The following is a 15,495-nucleotide window of genomic DNA, read 5'->3' on the forward strand; positions in this document are numbered from 1 at the left end:
TTCTCTCAAGGAAAGTGTTACATAAAGAACCCTAAAAATCCTACGTTTTGATATGATACTGGTGGTTAGAAACTTTTGAGCAGATATTGGCGTTTCGCTTTTTGAGGAGACGCTGAAGCTTTTCAGGATGTCACGTCTGCCACTTTAGCCACAGTTTATGAGCCTTGCTAGTCCTTCGACGTGAATTGCACTATTTGCAAAAGTGAGTGCATACTTCACAAAAGAATTTACCCACAAATGATTCAAAATTAACTAGACCCTCCGTGAGGGTACACTGGGTTGCCTGTGGTGCGTGCAGCGTTCCACGCATTTTTTTCCAGTTGAGGGGGCGGGGGGGGGGGGGGGGGGGGGGGGGTCACCCAGAGCCATATCAGCAGAGGATCTTTGGCTTACAGGTCCTCACACGTTCGTACGACGAAACAGATGCTTTTCTGAGGTTAAAAACCTGGCTACCGGCCTATTAATCAATCATTTGTCAGAAAGAAGAAATTCCTGTCCTCTTTAAAAAAAATTGACACGCATTGCTTACGTGTGGTAGTGAAGTAACACAGCGATTTATTCCATAATGTCAAGTAAGCTGTGTGTTGGTAGAAGTCTTGGGTAAATAGCCTGAGAAGACATGTGGTTACTAGCAAAGTACTGAGCCCAGAAAAATTGAGTCTTCTGGGATGACATGTTGACAGTTGTCTTTGCGTAATATGTAGGTCTAACAGTACACGATATTGTTTTGGTATTGTCTATCATTGTAGCGCCATGGTAGAAGTCTTAGATAAATAGCCCCTTGAGAAGACATGTGCTTACTAGCAAAGTACTGAACCCAGAGAGATTGAAGAAAATAAAAGGGAATCGAGAAACATTGGCTTCTGGGCTGACATGTTGATCATGCAACTTCTTTCCACCACAAGTGTAAGCGTGCACTGACAGCATCTAACAGCTTTGGAAACAAAAGTTGAAAGCTGACGTTAATCCTATTCGGCGGGGTTAGTAAGAAATATACCACTCAGTATCAGAAGCATAATTAGTACTGGACCGAAAATTCTATTTTAATGCTATCAACTGCGAACCAAGCAAGATACAGATTTTGTTAGCTTACTTTATGCAAAACAAATATTGATGTAAAAGTAAATAAATATGGATACACAATTTTTAAGAAGAGCAGAAGAAAGTTTCAGGACGGTCGATCGAGAATAAAATATTTTGCCATCGGTAACAAAATCTACGACATGAAAACAACATTAATTTTGAACCACGAATATAAAAAGTTACCATCAGCAAAAAACAGTTTGGGAGATTTTAGTTGTTTTGTTGTAATTATACAAGTTTGGCCGCACCGAGTAAATCGCACATCGAATTCAGCGGGTGCTCTGATCAAGTTACCGCGTTATTTCACCGCGGCATGTTTACTCGCGAAACAGTGAAGCAACTGTGTCAAATGATGCCAAGCTACCGGGTTTTAGCCTGCGAGCAGGCCCTCCGAGGGACTGGGGTTGGGGGTAGAATGAGAGGCTCTCCTTCTCTCCCACCGAGGAGAGAGAGCCTGCTCGCAGGCTACCGGGTTTTTGTTTTTGTTAGTTTTCTTTTTCTTTCGATTGTTATAAATTTTGACAAGAAATGTGCGAATTCAACACAAAGATCACAATCGCCCAACTCTCAGAGGTTGACCATTGTTTCTGGAAAATCAAAAATTTACTCTCCAAGACAAGGTTATTTATCACCAGGTAATTCCATCGTTTTGGTAATAGCAGCTACTTTATTATTCATCAGCGTCACAATCTTTTGCCGATTTTGGGGATCACTTTGTTGAAACTCAAGCACGCTTCCAACAGACCTGTTTATTTTCGTGACTTATGCGTTACCACAAAAATTCTCCCCGTATCACATTTCCACACATGTATGCAAATTTGCTAAGCTCGAAAATTTACAAAAGCTGGAAATTTCACAGAAATATTTTCCACCGAAACATTTATTGAAACAAGCAACATATTTGCTATAAGAGGCAAGAAACCCTTCCTATTTCAGTTGCGTGCGTGGAAGCCAAACACACAATCACAAAGCATATGCAATTAAATAAATTTCTGACAGTTCACATTCAACCCTTTTCGAAAGAACCTTGACCGTAAATAATAAAGCACAAAAGAGACAACAAGCTTTCATTCAAGTAATTTTTCCCTGTCACATTTACAATTTTTTTTAACCTTTGCAGAGTTGAGTACAAAATGAATGTTACTTGCAAACGATACAAGTAATTGCACATGAAATAGCGTTACAGCTCCAAATACAAAGGGATTCAGTAACAGCAGAAAACAAAAAGCCATGATAATACAAATAGACAGAAAATTCACCTTTTTCAGAAATTTAACTAAATGCATCCGGCTAGGCGTACATCTCTGCGACTAGCTCGATACCGCTAGCACTAACTTTAAGATCAGGAACTTTCTTCTTCAGGAAACTTTCACAGTTCTGTGCTTCCCTCCTTTTGCATTTGGTTTTCAGTGCAGTTCATATCATGATTTTCACATATTTGTTCATTTAGTACACATTTGTTCTCAACTTATAAACTTTCTTTCAGTTTGCGGACCAACCCCGGCCAAAACAATCGCTCAACAGCATCTTTTAGTGTGGGTCTACCGCAAACGGCGTGTGCATAAGTGAGTTGTTTGAGCGTTCCGAGGAATAAGCTTAATACAACAAAAAGCAATATGCTCAATAAACGACATACTGTCATGGGCTGCACGCTTCGCCACAACTTGATCGCGCAAACAAATGATATTTGGTATGATCACGCTCAATCATATGGTTTTGCCTGTCAATAAAAGGCATTATTATACTTATTATACTTAGGATCGAAATTCTCCAATCACAATTAGCTATTTTAACAACTTGTTTCCTCAGAAGGACGTCTCTGAAGGTGCCCAATCAAAACATGACGACTTCCATCCACTTAGTGCTATAAATTCACACAAACCACCAACGCCTGCCTTACTTCGGTTTTTTCAGGAGGGGTTAGTTAATATCTGTCTATCGTTAGAATCTCTCGACTCCTGTCTCGTGTTGCTATCGCACACCCACTCCTTCCTGGTCGTTTTATTCCTACTCGTTTAGAACCAAACAACTACCTCCTAAATGTCAACACCAGTAAATGATCACGCAAACGAAGCCAATGGCGAGAAATAATATTTCAACTGAATAGCTTGAAATAAAATTTGCGCGAAATCTCTCTCTTTAAAAAAGTTAAAGAAATATAAGGGCCGTTTATACGAGAGAAAATAAAACGCGAACAGCCCATATAAATGATGCAAAATCTACGTTCACAGCTTTCTCAAGCCCCGGCTTATCCTGGCCTGGGAGTTTATACTCGTATAAATAGTTCCTTTGGTGTATTATGTACGCCGCGTCCAGAGTAAGCCGCGGCTTATTTTCTCTCGTATAAACGACCCTATTGTTGTTTTCTCAAGTTAACAATAACTTCATTTTACACAAGAGTAACTATACTGAAATCTTTTTCTGACCTTAATTAAAAACGATCGCCAGCTGTAATCATTTGCCAGAACGATCATGCCTACAAATTCCTGTCATCTTTATTTAATGCGTATTAAATTTCAACTCACTTATGCAAATTAGTTAAACTCGAATACTACACAGCACAATGAATCACAACAGTTGAAACATCTCACAAAAACCTTTTCCAGCATGAAACTTAATGAAACTAACAAAATATTTGCTATTGGAGACAAAAAAAACCCTTTCTATTCCAATTCCGTGCGTGCAAACAAGAAACAATCTGTCTCACAAACCATACGATATGCAAATAAATATATTTTTCAGTTCAAGATTGAACTCTTTCCTAAAGAACCTTTTCCAAAGCACAAAATAGACAACAACCTTTCTTTCCATTAACTCTTCACTGTCACATTTTGAATTATTTTTTTACCTGAAAACTGTACAGCTTGACTGCAAATTAAATGCAAATTGCCAGACAAATGAGATGCCACTTCGGTAAACACTGTGATACATTCAAGACATTCGATTCCTTTTACACCCATACTCAATTTCCCACTTACTGTCAGTGTTCTACATACCAGCACAGTTTATAAAATAAGATTAGAAACAACACACACTTTCTCATATCCGACCGCAATTGTTCTCGAAGACCATCCCTCGTCGCTTTTAAGATTCCAGTTATTTATTTTCCCCGCCTGTTTCGTTATTCCAATTGACGTTCCATTCTTGATCTCATAAAGGTATATTTTTGCCACTAAAACGCCATCCCTGTTACCACGACTTTCGACGCCATTGCGGGTTTAATAATTAAACGTTCATCTGTGTGCACCAAGGAAATTTACGTATTCCCCCAGCCCCCTCAAACCTAACAAAATACACAGACAAGACTCTATGCACAAAGCCACTACTTAGCAGGGGAGTGACAGGCAAGACTTTTACCGACACGGAAAAAAAAAATAAAAAAAACACGAAACTAAACACAGATTCCAACTGGTTTGCCATAGGCAACCCAGTAATTAGTTGATATTCTTAAATGCTTACCCGACGGTATATATTCTGTATACAGATATTTTAACTCTTGAGTTAATTGTTTCAGGCGTTTACGTTAGTTAACACTTAAAACGAACCTAAACGCCACTCAGTTTCACGCAATATAAAACTTAAAGTTATTTTTGGAAAATTTGACATCCTTTTAGAAAGTACTCAACTTTCACACTGGTCAGTGACTTGCCGACGATTAAAAAATACAAATTATGTTCTTTTCCCAAATATCGCTTAAAAACGAGCCCACAAGCCACACACTTTCGCAATATGTAAAACGTACGGTTAATTTTTAGAAATTTTTTTTATCTTTTTAGGAAGTACTTAACTTTCACACTGGTCAGTGATTTGGCGCGATTATAAACTTAAATTACGTTCTTTACCACCCAAGCATAACTAAAACGAACCTACAAGCAACTGACACAACTTTCACACATGAATAGAAACCTAATGGGATTAATTCTGGACTGAAAATTACGTCCTCTACCCAATTATTTCTGCGATAGAAAAATTTGAACAAATCGATGAAGAACAAGAAATGAATGCTCACAAACTGCGTTATCTGACTTGGAAGTGAACTTGGTGTTTCACCAATCTTTTATTGAAGGCTCCAATCAGATCTTACAAGTGAAATTCCGCCCAGGTTTAGCCAAACGTTTTAACATCTGCTATTCTTTACTGAATTTTCGTTTAGTTTTTGATAGAAAAAAACGCACTACAGACCTCAAGAGTTTATTGAAAACCGCCTCTGACAAGTCGATACTGAAGATTAAGAAACGCGATCTCGGCCACGGCAACGACAATATAATGTAATATAATAAGGAATAATATGGTATGCCGAATTAATATAATATGAATATTATTCAAAATAGAACTTCGAGCTATTTAACAATTATTCCATGAGCGCGCGTTGGATATGAGATGATAGATAGCCAACGAGGCGCGTAGCGCCAACAACCAACAAGCGCGAGTGGAATAATTGTTTTATTAAAAACGCCCCCAAAATATAGAAAAATAGACAACAATAAAAATAAAAAGTCCCAAAAAATCACGCATATGATTGCCGTGTTTGTAGATCAAGGTTTAATGGCTCGTAACCCATGATGGCTTAGCCAATCAAAACTCTCGAATTGCATTATCCAGTGATCCATTTTTTAATAATTGGAATATTCTGGTTCAACTATTCTTTTTAACCAACTTAGTCTTAAGGATTTAATCATAGTATCATAATCTAACATTTTAAGGCCCCCTTGATCATAAGGTGCGTACGTCAAGAGTCGGGTAACTCTGTCTTTCCCATTCCACAAAAAAATGAAAGACCAGGGTGTTAAATTCTTTTATGACATCTGGCGGAGTACATATCACCGAACTAGCATAAATCATTTTTGGGAGTAGAAGTGTTTTTATGATGTTTACCGTGCCATGAATCGATAGCCCTCTTGCCTTCCATAGATTTATTGTATTTTTAATTTTTTTTCTACCAATAGTTGCAGGTGAACATGCAACTTGCTCTACCAACTGACCGTAGCGTAGGACTCCGCCATGCGAGTGGTGAATGTCTTGGCCCGGGACTAATCCCAGTGTCTTGTTAACTGGAGAGGGAGGTGCATCTCTTTCACGGTGAGTTCACTGGGTCAATTTGCATTTCGCACCAAAAACGAAGGTCAAATCTTTCGTTACACCGAGCTAAACAGTAAATTCTGAAACACACTGCTAGAATATCTTGACTGAATTGTCGAAAATAATTTTTTTTGAGACATTACAAAGTGCGCTGGTGCCGGTTGCTTGAAGCCTGGTTAGCGTTAACTGTTGGTTAAGAGGTATCAACCTATAGGTTTCCATGGTATTTAACGCTGGTTAGCGCTAACCATGCTTGGAGCAACTCGGGCTAGATCTTTAGATGGAAGATCGATTTTCTGGGTAATGACACAAAAACCTCGAATTGTAATCAGTTTACTTTCAACGTTACTGATGCTTGCACGTAGTTCTGTTTCTTTTTCCTTCGCCGCATATGTTGTAAATATTGTTTCCAGTGTATTAATTGAATTGTTAAATTCTCCGCGTAATACTGCGATAGTTATAATTGAAAATTAAAGAAGGAAAAACATTTTAAAATTCCTGACTCGTAAACTATGCGTCCTTCATAAATTCAGTCAGTTCAGATGTATGTAGGTTTTGGGGGCAGAGCTTGAGGACAGGCGGTAAAGAGAGGGTCCCGCTGGGTTACGCCAAACAAGGAGATCTTTCTCTTTCACAACAGTCAGTATTGTGTGGGGTTTACAAGACCTCCTGTTAATTAACCATGAAATAAACCGTATGGTCCGAGACGCTATCCAGTTAGTTCAGTTTTACCTGAAATCCAGGGTGCACAACTGAAAAGATGTGAAATGTAGCCAGCATTTAGCAAGAAGTAATCTCGTATCTGGGTTTCAAAGAATAATTTCGGTATGAATAGCAAATAGTGCAGGGCATTTGTCAATATAGAAACGACTTTTTCATGTCAATCTAGGTCATGGTCGCAATGATGCAACATCATTGCTTTTATAGAATGTATGGGAATCACATCGTTATTAACATTACGTTGCTAATAATTAAGTTTAAACGTGATGCTACACTTTTAAATCACAACTTGACTCACTTGAACCAATTGGCTACCGCTAAGTGCTGACGCATTAACACTGAGATCATTGTATGATTATAATAAACTTGCTTGTTAAATTGCTGTTCAGTATAATCTATTTATGTGCATTTGAAAACTTTAAGTTGATACTTGCGCAATATTAATGAATAAAAGTGAAGTTAAGCATTCGTCAATGACCAACCAGGTATAGCCATCGAAGTGTTTTAACACTTCGATGGCCAAACTAACACTTAACCAACTTAACTAACACTTAACCAACACTTAACCAACACTTAACCAACTAACACTTGACCAAACTAACACTTAAAAGTGTTAGTTTGGTCAAGGGCGCCCTCGTAAGGTTGTGTTCCATCATCATGAAATATCATAGTTGTCACCATATACCGCGCAACTCCTTACAAATTTCAGTTTCATTGGACAGGACTGACCGTTGAAAGATAAGGAAAGGAACTTTATTTAAGTGTCTAGTAAACCGCGCACCGGTGGGTCAATTGGTTGGTCATAAGGCTGCCATGCGGGAGGTTGTGAGTTCGACTCCGCAGCCGGACCAACAGGGTCTTAAAATAACTTAAGAGAAAGCGCTGCCTTTGTAATTACATCGGCAAATGGTTTGAACTTTCAAGTCTTCTCGGGTAAGGACTATAACCGTAGGCTCCGTCTCACAGATGTCTTCCATGTCATAAGTTCCCTGTAGGACGTTGAAGAACCCACACACTAAAGTAGAATAGGGAATGAAGTTCTCGGTGTTGTGGCTATCCTTTGTGCGAGTGTTCTCTCCAGCAGAAGTGGCCGGCTTGGCAGTGATGTCTCCAAAATTAAAAAACGCCGGTGGTGTATGAGGCCACCTTAACAGAAACAGCTTTAAGTCAAAAGAGACTGCCGAGGGCAGGAAGATGTGGATGTAAATGTAGATGTAGGCTTCCAGCGCTGGAGCACTAATTGGGGACATCGTAAACTGAGATCAACAAATCAAAGGAAATCAAATTAAATAGTTTTTGACGAGAGCCTGAGGAAAACCGGAGTACCCGGAGAAAAATCTCTCGGTGCAGAGTAGAGAACCAACCAACTCAACTCAAATATGACACCGAGTCTGGGAATTGATCCCGGGTTACATTGGTGGGGGGCGAGTATTCTCATCACAGCGCCATCCCTGCAACCCTGAAGTCTTGTTCACAAATGTTAAAAATCTTGTCTGTCCCAAGTAAGTAAAATCCTTTATTTAAAAACACGATTAGCGTTTAAGCAACGACAGCGGCGACGGCAACGAGAACGTCATATCAAAATATAAATGCGCGTTATTGTAATCACGTCGAGATTTTTTCAACCTTTTTTATATATATGGCAAGGGTGTGATATTCCTTCAAGAATGACACTGGTCGGAACGGCACTTAATTTAGGGGAGAAAATGAAAATTTATCCTCGAGTGCTGGCGTTCTTGATAATACCTCAAATTAGACTGCTCCTTTTATTTTTCAAATTTGTTTTAAAAAAAGGGAAACGCGGGCCTAATTAACTTCGACCGTGGTCGTTAAACTTGTTCATTAAGGTGTAAATATTTAGAGAAATGCTAAGTCCAACTATCATTTTATTACGCAATCTTTCTGGCACCAACCCAGCTGACCACAAGAAGACTAGAAACCACGAAACAAGTCATAACCATCCCTACTACAAGTACGACAGCTTCACACGGTTAGCAAATTCATTTGATATTTAAGACAAATCAGTCTCCGGCTTTCATGTCTATTATGCTCATTTTGGTAATATCGAATCAGCCAGTTGGCTGGCTCAGTTGGTTAAGCATTGAATTATCGTGAGAGGGGGGGGGGGTCGTTGGTAGAATTCCGGGCCTGACCAACACTCAGGGTATTGTAATGATATCTGCAAATCTCCGCTGTAGCCCCAGCCTTGTATCTTTTGTTGTTAATTAACTTATTGGGGCATATACAAAATAATCACACAGGTCACAAAGAAGAGGACACGGTGTTCACGACCGTCTGTGGTGTCCTCTGCAGGGCACAGTGAACTTGTCCGCCTGTAAATCACATGTTGATCCAGCGTTATCACATAGAAAAACTGGCCCTCAGGGAGTCCCACGTAAATGCCACACAATAAGTGATCAATCAGCCATGTTGCCAGCATGGTTGTCCTGATAGTGTAGTGGTCATCACACCCGACTAGAGATCAGGGGGACGTGGGTTCAAATCCCGCTCAGGGCAATTACAGTTTTCCCCAGAAGTTGTCCAGTGTTGAGTTTCCTGTAACTTCGTCTCAATTTCTCCTCAACTTGGACTGTGAATCCATATGCGATCCTCCTGGGGGTGATATGTTGTTGGCTCAAGGGATCTACTATATATATATATATATATATATATATATATATATATATATATAGCTGATCTTATGAAAACCGGGTCCTTCCCACGTATCTTAATTTGTCTTTAAATTAGACTAGAATAGATGGGACGGTTATATTTTGTCAGTAACTAGACTCTAACCTTTCCATTGACAACATCTTTTAATTTAAGAAGTCAGAGTCATTGTCATTTGGCAACTTGTGACTTGGACCTGGAAATTTAAACAAAAAATGTATATGTGTGAGAAAAAGGCTAATATCATCAGCCATTAAGGCAGTTAAGGCCATTAATATGTCTGCTATATTTCGAACTAATCTTTCAAACATCACTGAGGCGACTTCAGAAGAAGTAATATTTAATATCCCATGGAAGCCTTATTGCCTTACCCAACACGTGGAGATTTTCTTCCCTCAGCCTCCCATAGAGAGGTCTAGTGACTTGTTTTGGCTATGGACTAACACCTGACACTTGTTAAACTTGCATGCGACAAGCCATGACGCAGCCCCCCCTAGGAATTTGGATTTTGCAGCCAAGTTTGACCTTGTTTTCAAAACTTCAGCTATATATCTCACATAAATCAGACATCTTGTTTTAGCATTGGATATCTTTAACTGTTTTTCAGACCCTATAGGTCATCATTTACTTTCCTCACCCTCCCATAGAGAGGTCTAGTGACTTGTTTTGGCTATGGACTAACACCTGACACTTGTTAGACTTGCATGCGACAAGCCATGACGCAGCCCCCCCTAGGAATTTAAAGCTCACCGTCAGTGCAACTGCTGCCAAAGGCAGCAGTTGCACTTTGGATTTTGCAGCCAAGTTTGACCTTGTTTTCAAAACTTCAGCTATATATCTCACATAAATCAGACATCTTGTTTTAGCATTGGATATCTTTAACTGTTTTTCAGACCCTATAGGTCATCATTTACTTTCCTCACCCTCCCATAGAGAGGTCTAGTGACTTGTTTTGGCTATGGACTAACACCTGACACTTGTTAGACTTGCATGCGACAAGCCATGACGCAGCCCCCCCTAGGAATTTAAAGCTCACCGTCAGTGCAACTGCTGCCAAAGGCAGCAGTTGCACTTTGGATTTTGCAGCCAAGTTTGACCTTGTTTTCAAAACTTCAGCTATATATATATATATATATATATATATATATATATATATATATATATATATATATATATAGTACTTTAAATTCCAATACTAGCCCTCAGAGAGAGCTCAACAACAAAGGAGTTGAAGAGTGGGAGCGCCATGCTCCTACGAAAGAAGCTTGTAGATCTGCAATGAAAAAGTAGTCCACTCTTCTCTCTCTCTCTCTCTCTCTCTCTCTCTCTCTCTCTCTCTCTCTCTACATATATATATATATATATATATATATATATACGACCTAATTTTTTTTTTATGGAAACCGCTCCTTGCAATAAAGTTTGGCTTTAATTTCCAAGTGTCCAAGCGTTAAGAATTTAATAAAAATGTAACATAGCAGTTATTCCATTCGCGCTTGTTGGATATGCGACTGGTTATAAGCAGCTCGGAGTCACGCGCCTCGTTGGCTGTTTGCCATCTCATATCCAACGCGTGCTCATGGAATAATTGTTAAATAAACCTCTTCGAATTCTGTTTTCAAACAGTTCCATACAGCAAAGATCCGTCTCACCACTTTGAACAGCGATTCCGCTTTACTGCCGGTGAGTATACTTTGTAATTTATATATATATTTATATACATGAAGTTCATATTTGTTAGCCCAGAACCCTCTTTAAGGCTGCTTATCTCCTAATTCAAAGGGTAGAGCATGCTCTTCTTTTAGGGCTGTTCAACCAAATCTTGATACGGGTTAAGGGTATTTGAAGATTGATATTTTTGTTATATTAAAGATGAAGACAGTGTCACCATCACCATTTTCTGTCCGTTTGTGGTATTTTATCAAAGAGGTTTTTTTTAAAGACTGGGTTGTAAATTCTCTCATTGGAAGTCACTGATTGGTTCCACTTTTCATTTAGATGTCAACGAATCAGGGCCGTAACCAGTATGAGGCAAACCGAGGCACTTGCCTCAGTAATTTTTCGTGATTTTCTTTTAGATAAAGCGTGATTCTAGTGTTGTCTTTACAATGTAATCCTCATAAACACCTAAAATACCTGGGAAGAGAATTCAACCATGGACATTGCCTCAGGTCACAATTTTTTTCTGGCTACGGCCCTGCGAATACAGTGAGAACAGGCATGGATGTGAGCAACATTGTGTTAATGATCATGGCAGCTATCTTTGGAATTGCCGGAGTGGATTTATGCTTGACAAAGGCCGGAAACATTGTGATGGTAAATAAATAAATAAATAAATACATAAATAAATAAATAAATAAATAAATAAATAACTAAATAAATAGATGCTTTCTAGTTTTTATTTACCTATATGCTATCTGGCGTTTTTTGCTACCATATTGTTACATTGAAGCATAAAAGATTAATAGGCCTTTTTCAGCTTAGTGATCACATGGTAATACTGCAACACAAATTGCCCACTGAGACATGTCCCAGAACGCAATTTGAGTTGCAGTATGGCGGTTTTAAATTTTGTACCATGTGATTACTAAGCTGCAAAAGGCCTATTGCGTAATATAGATTTCAATTTCCAGATAAATCATTTTATGACGTCATAGTGATTCTTTAACCAAAAGGTCCTGAGCCCTTTTAGCTTCTGGTGGTAATAACGCACCAGAAATGATTTCTTGCGAGAGTTTGTGGGATCAAGCCCCGCGGAACAAACGGATAAATTGCTCAACCTCTGAAATCAATTGTATCGGGCTTCAAGAATTGAGCTCTATCTGGGTGTCGGTGTTTAATCAGCACTACTCAAGCCGTATAGTGCCAACCGGAACGAAAGTTCCGTTCTTCTTCCAGCGAGAACAGTTATGTCGAAATTAAATAAACCTGAAAATTAAATGAATACGCATAGTTCTACCTTATTTATTTCTGAACTACAACACTATTGGAAGCTACGAGTGTTCATGCGACAAAGGGTATCAACTGTCATCTGATAAACACCATTGTTTACGTAAGTAATTATTATTAATAATCCTTGGATAAGTGCAATGGACTTTCGTGAGGGAGGTTGCAGGTTCGACTTCGGGCCGGGCCAACACGGAGGCGAAAGTTCTTACTTTGTAATTCCATCTGCAAATGGTAAGACTTTAAAGTCCTCTCAGTTAAGGATTATAAATCGTAGGCTCCGCATCACAACCCTTGTTCATAAACTCTGTGGGACACACCGTTCGAGAAGAGTATGGGACGGTGTTGTCCCCGATGTTGTGATCTGACCCTTGAATTTAAGTGTAAAATTAATACAGGCCGCATCAACTATATAGCTACCATTATACTAACCTGCTTCAACAGACAAACAAACTGAGTTAGCAATGAGAAAGGCAAAGGCATTTTCAAAATGACACTTCCAGCTATCGTAAGGGAATCGCTTTGACATTGTACGATATTGACGATATGCGTCAAATCGCAAATCCGGTTATTTGCCGTTGTTGTTTTACAAAGTACGGCGAAGAAATGCACTAAAATGCTTGCCGCACGAAAGTGCAATTACTTTCCTCATTAAAGACTTTTCATTAATAATGTTATTAACCTCCTTAAAAAACTCGTTTGTTCCTTTAAACATTTCATTCATTAGAACTCATTTCAGTTGTGTATTTCTTGTTAAAACCTCATTCAATAATGTTATTGTTTTGTTACATTACCGTAACGGCCGCTGATTGGTGCAAGTTTTGTCGTATCCTTGCTCATGCGCTGTCTGCTTAACGTCGAATAGATCTTTTTCACTTGCACATTTTGTTTTCCCAATGTAGATAAATGCTGAAGAGAGGTACTTTCGAAGTTGGTCATATTCATGATCCTACACATCCTTTTCAACGAACACTATAAAAAAATCAAATCTCCGGAATATTCTCAAATTATTTGCACAATAAATAAATAAATAAGTAAATAATTAATAAACATTGATTGACACGCGCTCGATTACAAAAGCACGACATGCAGGACACTCTCAGAGCCGGGACTGGAGAGTTCGTCTACAAATTAAGACCATTATATGGAAAAAAAAACTTAAATGTCATGGTCTTGGCTTAGTTTTTCTTTTTCATATGATTCCCATGTGTCAAAAGTATGGAAAGCCTCGGTTTCATGTGAGAATTGGCTCCATCTTCCTCCAATAGTATCCAAAAAGAATGTCATCAAAGCTCCTTGTCTCTCAATTTATTCTTTCATTTAAGTTGGTAAAAGTCGTATTTTTTCTCAGATATAACAGAGATAAGTTTTATTTTATTTTATTTTATTTATTTTTTGCCACAGAAAGAAGAAATTAAAATACAAATATGAACAATCAAAAAAGAGAAGATGGAAAGAAAAATTATTGAATTACATTGGTGGCGAGGAGGTTCCAAAAAAGATGAAGATCACCCTGTGATAGCGGGACTGGAGAGTAAGTGTAACAGAGGTCTGAGTGAAACAGACATATTGTGGTCAAATGGAAATGTCGAATGCAGTAATATCACAAGTTTATTTTACTTTTTCAGTTGCGATTCTATTGTAATCTAACTACCTTTCTCATTTGATTTTACGATCATCTCAAAGCAGCAGTAAAATATCCTTGTAGAGCGGTTTTCAATTGAGTGTCGAGAGTAATTAGAGAATTACTTTGGCTTTGCATTACTTCACTCAGTGATTGGTTCAAAGTTCTCGCGCCACTTTTTCAACCAATCAGAAGTGTAACCAAAACCAATCGTGGCTTGCGCGTGCACATTTTCCCGCGCTTTGCGTCGGCTTCGAGTAATTACTTCGAGTTTTGATTGGTTTACTGGATTGTCTCCGTCCTTTTTGATTGGCCAAAGTAATTACTTTGCTTTTGGTTTTACGACACTCAATTGAAAACCGCTCTAATGCACTCTTTCCAACTCATTTTAAAAATATCAAATACCAGGGCCGACTTTTTCTGATGAGAAAAAAAACTCAAATGGACCTGAAGAAATACAGTCGTGCGCTTATAAGGTAACCGAGACTTGATAAGAGTTTGATAAGAGTTTTAAGCCTTATTCTTTCTTTGTCATTTTTAATCAAACAGTCCCTACTACAATAACGCAAGCGGCGAAGGACCTGACCAAAATTCAGGGAGAATGTGGCAAATTTTATTGCAAGCACGTGGTCACGCGGCTCCTCACATCGCGTGGGCGTCAGAACTGAATGGAGACCTGCCCATTCCCTCTGAGGAGTGGTTCATGGTGTTACCAAGTGGATCCCTCGTTAAACGTCGCGTTCATTTCATTGATGAAGTAATATATCAAACACGAGAAGGAGAGTTTCATCGGATATCCAAACATTTTTTGAGATGGTTGGATATCTGATGAAACACTCTTTCGAGTGTTTGATATTGCTTCTCAAAGGAATCAGTGTTTTAAGAGATATTTGGGATCAAAGTTGGCGAAATTTTATGCTAATTAAGACCACATATCCAAACTTCCTTTACGGCAGTGATTTCTTTTGTTTTTGGCTTATTAATTATTAATGATTTTGAGAAGGGATGTTCCGCTGCGCGGCATCAAATCCCGCGGGATCGGCCACAGCCGCAGCGCTCCTCAAAGTTACAGATGAATAGCTTCATGGCTCACGGGTTGGATTAGTAGCACCCACGCCTCAATCTGCTTATACAATAAAGAACTTCTCTCAAATCTTGGCCCTATTCATCATTTTCCTTATCTATCTATTTATTCTACTTTGTGGAAAATATAAAAGCTCTCGCTACATAGTCCATTTACATCGCAGAGTTAAAAATTTATTTCTAATCAACAATAACCCGCAGTGATGATTGTCAGCAGGTGTGTATCAACACGCATGGCAGCTTTAGGTGTGCGTCTCATTCCGCGTACCATTCTCGTCACCAGAGCCTCG

At 38.8% G+C, this 15,495-nt stretch overlaps 1 non-coding gene across 1 annotated transcript; it reads left to right on the forward strand.

The window, feature by feature from the left end:
* The first annotated feature begins 9,326 nt into the window (after positions 1-9,326).
* Positions 9,327-9,399, forward strand: Trnas-aga (transfer RNA serine (anticodon AGA)). Its single transcript has one exon. It is a non-coding gene; the product is annotated as a tRNA-Ser (tRNA).
* Positions 9,400-15,495: the final 6,096 nt, after the last annotated feature.

The sequence above is a fragment of the Montipora foliosa genome, chromosome 11, assembly GCF_036669935.1.
Source record: "Montipora foliosa isolate CH-2021 chromosome 11, ASM3666993v2, whole genome shotgun sequence".
In the NCBI taxonomy this organism is placed as follows: domain Eukaryota; kingdom Metazoa; phylum Cnidaria; class Anthozoa; order Scleractinia; family Acroporidae; genus Montipora; species Montipora foliosa.